Consider the following 5,091-nt stretch of genomic DNA (forward strand, 5'->3'; position numbering starts at 1 on the left):
AGTTGAACATCAACTGACTTTAGTTTCCAGAAATTATGATGGCAGAGAAACAAGAACTGTTGATTTCTTCTGACTGTCAATATGGGAATGAGAGAAAAGAACGCTCGGAAAAAAATAATCAGAGAAAAAGATTGCTTTTTTTCCCCTCATCTGTGGCATTCTGTAATGATTCCAGCACACTCTATGCTCTTACTGTGTAAGTATCCCAATATTACTGTGAGAACTTTGAAAACATCTCCACGTGCATTTGCAGAAATGCAGATTTGCTGTAACACTGGGTGACTCCAGAGGCTGATTGTCCAATTTTCAGTTCAGTTGGAGGTTGGGTGGATAAAGGCCATATAATATGCTCACAGTCAGTCTCACTGACCACGGTCTGGCAGAACAGAGAAAACAATCTGGGCAAAATCAGAGTGCGCTATTTAACCAAATCACCACTTCTTTTAGCCACATGACTCCAACACTTCTCCGGGCCTGGAGTGTATAGAAAGGAATGGGAGAGGCCTGAGACTGAAGATGCTCTGTCTTTTTTCTTTCAGGAGGCTGGCTGGTTGACAGGCATTAAGGAATCTGAGTGGCTTCAGTACAGAGATGCAAAGAGTTCTAAAGGACTTTTCCCGGAGAACTTCACACGCCATCTGGAACAGCTCTTCTCACAGGCACACGAATGTGGTATGAAGCTCAGTCAGTAGGTTTTTAACCTCTTTGTAACACGGGAGCCCACTTTTTTGTAGTTCAGGCTGCTAATGGTTTACGGATTGGTGCCAGACAAAGCTTGTTGAAGCATATCAAGATGAGCATGAGTGCAAACAGTTCAGCTAGCAATTTCTAAAGCAGTGCGTAGAAAAAAAAAAAAATCAAATAAAACCAGAAACGTCCTTATTTGTTCACATGTACGTAGCACCACGTTTGTTTGTGCTTTGTCAGAGCTGTGGTGATCCTGTATTTGGTCCTTTCCCATGAAGTCCCAAATTAGGCTCCTGGGTACCAAAACCTTAACTTCTCTGCACTGAGTGTATTGTATTGAGTTGCACTGCAGAAAATTTAATGAATAATCCTGTAGTAATGAGGTCAAACTATCCTAAGTTTCATGCGTTTAAAAAATGTAATTAACTGCTGCAACGTTTTTCAGAGTTACTTTTGGACACCCATGATATCTATACACAGGAAGTTGAATGTGTACCTATAAGTGCATATGGGAATATATGCATTTTAACAATTTCACTGCAGTTCTTTGACTGTGTGGTGTCATCAGGGTGTGCATTGCTCTCTCACTGTCTGGCGTTACAGGAAACAGTTTTGTTCCAAAGCAAAACTGGCTGCTCCATTGCCAAAGCACTGAACAGTGTCCATGTTAGTAATGTGACATTTTCGTTCTGAGATGATGAATAACATCGTTTTCAAAGCTGCTAAACCTTTGAGAAGGCATGGCTCAGTTTCCTCTTCCAGCTGCAATAGTTACAGTGAGATAATCTGGAATGATTACTGGAATGATGCTCATCTGTACTTTTTTATTTAATTGGCTCAATTAAAAAAAAACAAACACAGCAAAATTAATCTCTGAGAAATAAGCATAATATATTTTCACAATAGGTATTTATGCAGCATACCTTTACAAATACTTTTAAATTAAGATATATAATGTATCCTGTATCAAAAAGTCATCTGTAACTTCTGTTTTCCAGTGCTGTGTCATTAGAAATAAACCTTTGATCCAAAGACATTTCATCTGTGTTGCTTTTGAAGTTTTGTTACGATGAATTTCACGTGGTTCATGCGTTCTATTAGGGAATCTAATTTGAATTTAATACCTCTTTTCCCAGAGAAACACAGCGCAACTGGTGCACCATCCAAACTCTTGCTTTCAGCCTCAAGATTCCAGCAGGTCTGATTCCCAGCTCAGCACATCTCCTGGCTGCTCCTCCTGGACATGTACTGAGGCCACCAGCAGCAACAAGGGAATTTGTCTGTGCCCAGCTGTCACTCAGACTGCTACCTCTTATTCGTGTCTTGCTCGTCCATTTCTCTTGTGTGAAAAGAAAATTCTCCATCAGTCTGCTCTGTTCTGTTTGCTGATGCTTGGAAGCCACAAACATTTAGGAACACCCACATTTTCCTAGCAGTTCAGTTATTTGTTGTGATATTTTGGTTGTGAGCTTTTTTGTGTGCGTGTAAGCTCTTTCTAGTCCGATTTGTCAGACTTCAGTGGAAGAAATAGAATTTTACTGTTCCTCTGAAAGAGGAGGGAAGTTGCTTTCTTGGTATCTACTGAATTCAGTAGCTTTCAAAAGGAAACTTTGCTTTGATGGTAGCTGCATTTTGTGGAGAAGTGGAGTGGCTCGACTGTGGTAGCTGGGATTTTGGCTTTAAAATGTTACAGTGAGCAGCTGGAGTCTTGGGATGTTGTGGGAAGCTCCTTGGTTTTCTTTTCAAACCCTTAACAGGATTCGACAGTGATCCAGGACCAAGAATTTCTCCAGGGGAACAACTCTTCATTTGTTTTTGACGTTACAGCAAATTCCAGACTCCGGTGCACCGGGTTGTCACAGTGACCTGTAAAACCTCGTGTGTGGTGCAACTCTGATAACCTCCAGGCCACAGTTTCCTGCTTACCTAGATCTCAACATTTGCTTTTCAGCAATAGCTGTTCTATGGATCACTGCAGATGACCCTCAGAGGAGCCTCCATTTCCCTGTGCAATCTGCGTGGTCACTTCTCAGACGATCAGGCGGGTCCGTCCTTACAGCCATGTTGCTGAAGGATCAGAGACTGGTGTGAGATCCCCAAGGCATCTCTTTACCCAGCGATGTCTGTGTGCAGTTATCTTTATGCCCTCTTCTTGCTGGAAGTACCCAAGTCAAATTTAACACTCTTGACCTTGATATTCCTAAGACCTCGGTGTAGGTGTATGTGCCAAATTCTCTGGTAGGGGGTTTGAGGTACGCATGAGATTGCACGTAGATAGGAAAGGTGCCTAATCAACAGCAAGGAATTGTCATGCTTCCCTCTGATATGCTCTTCAGCAATACTTCTTACTCCCATTCTGTGTTTCTAAAAATCTCTTCACTATGAAGAAAAATGCAATTTCAAGAACCATCTAATGACTGTCATTATTTGCTGGAAGTGCAGAGATGTACAGATCATGTCCCAGCAGCCGTGCTGCTGCACGTGATGCATGTGTGATCGATGTGCTGCAGGTCACCGTGGATGACCCCGTGCTGGCATGAAGTACATCTTACATCTCACATCCATACCTCGGATCCACAAAGCAAATAGGCTTCTTGTGGGAAGGATGAGGAGAATCATTCATGTTATCCTTAAAAGTCCTTGCAAAAATTCGTATAGCAAGATGATAGATGCAAGAGGAAGGACATTGATAGACTAGCCAAACTATTATTTGTCCTAATTTTCCCTCTGAAATATGGAGCTGGTGGATAGAAAGATTTATCATTTGGAGTTTAGAGCTGTTTCTCGTATTTGATTTCTTCTTACTGTTTCATGAGACAGTCAGACTTCTCTCTCAGACACTTTATTTCTGCAGCTCCTGAGGTGCATGGTATAAAATAAATGTATTTCTTGGTGATTTATATAAGCTTATTCATGGGCAAGCAAGGGAAATTTTTCTATTTTATTCTTTTTTGTTTGTTTGTTTGTTTGCTGTTACATTCAAGTGATACCCTCCTCCCCAGAGCTGTATTAGCCCAGAACTATTTCCCACTCTTGCATTTCTCTGTTTAACGCACTCTGCTGGACTTGGTAAATTACCAAGTTTTATGCTTTCCAGGTGATTGTAAAGCAATAGCCCGTTGTGTCTTGATTTCTCTAGAGACTTATTTATGCTTAGGACAGCACACACTACAGCAGCTATCATTTCTATTTCTACTCTGAATGAACGCTCAGAACATTTAGGGCCCCGATGTCCTGGTCCTGTGGGTTGTGGACGGTGTGGCCTTGGAAGTAAGACAGAGTAAGTGAAGATGGAGGAGCGTTCCATGAGAGTGAACTGATAAATTGTGTATTTGCAGCTTGTCTATCCAGTTTGCAACCTTTCATGAATAATGGAAAGTGTGCAAGACGAATGGCACTTTTGTCCCATTGTGCCTAAGTCCCACCCCTTCCCAGTGGGATGGGGGAGAGAACTGGGGAAAAAAACGACCACAAAGTAGAACTCGTGGCTTGATATGAAACTGTTTACTAAGATAAAGAGTTATAGTTCTAACTATATGTGTACGAAGTGTTATAGTTATGACTGTAGGTACACAAATGTACATGACAAGTGATGCACAAGCAGTTGCTCGCCACCCACCAAGGAATGCCCAGCTGGCCCCCTGAGCAGTGGAAAAGAGCAAGAAGAGCAACTCACTCCCCCTTCCAAGCTCTCCTTCTGTACGATGTCATATGGCATGGAACAGCCCTTTGGCCACTGTTAGACGGCTGTCCTGATTTTGTTCCCTCCCAGCTCCTTCTCCAGTTGAGCCAATTTTCTGAGAGGTGGTCAGGGGGCTGCCCACACTGACTGCCACACTTAGGGTCTTTGCCTTTTTTATAGGATTAGTGATGGTGTTACGGAACAAAAAATGCCTAGGAAATGCTTGATAGGGAACTAGAGTTGTCCAAGAGAAAGAGAACAAGGAAGGAAGAAGTGGTGGAAAGTGGCTAGGAGACAGAAGGGCATAAAGAATTAAGTCACTGAGTTTGCATCTCGAATGATTTTCAAGTTCCTCCTCAGGACACAAAATCCTGAACGACGCACATTCAAGCCTGGGGAATTGTTACAGGATGAAAAAATGTCCATCCTAAAGCCCTCCTCAGACTATCTTCAGCAGGAAGGACAGCCTGTGCTTCCCAAGGGGCCATCATAGAGCCACGCAGCACTGCTTGCTGCAGCTCACTCTTGATCCTCCAGAGAAAATGGATATAAGCACAGTCCTCAGGAGCATTCAGGAGAAGTAGCTCCCTGTGCCTGACACTGAGCTTTTTGCCCTTCCTTTCCCGGCACAGACTCTTCCTCCCTGGGCTCCTGGTGATGTAAGCTGTGCCGTGCTACTCACGAGCAGCTGGGAGGTGCTGCCCAGCTGTCGTATGTGTATC

The 5,091-nt window shown here is 43.0% G+C and overlaps 2 long non-coding RNA genes across 2 annotated transcripts in view; both read left to right on the forward strand.

Moving 5' to 3' along the window:
* The window catches only part of LOC104911586, a 25,226-nt gene that overhangs the window by 2,438 nt on the left and 17,697 nt on the right, over nucleotides 1-5,091 (forward strand). The gene's annotated exons all lie outside the window — the stretch shown is intronic.
* Nucleotides 44-5,091, forward strand: part of LOC109368342 — an 18,623-nt gene continuing 13,575 nt past the window's right edge. The window contains exon 1 of the long non-coding RNA XR_002116291.2: nucleotides 44-196. This is a non-coding gene — a long non-coding RNA (uncharacterized LOC109368342). The remainder of the gene's footprint in view (nucleotides 197-5,091) is intronic.

This window comes from Meleagris gallopavo, chromosome 6, assembly GCF_000146605.3.
Source record: "Meleagris gallopavo isolate NT-WF06-2002-E0010 breed Aviagen turkey brand Nicholas breeding stock chromosome 6, Turkey_5.1, whole genome shotgun sequence".
Taxonomy (NCBI): domain Eukaryota; kingdom Metazoa; phylum Chordata; class Aves; order Galliformes; family Phasianidae; genus Meleagris; species Meleagris gallopavo.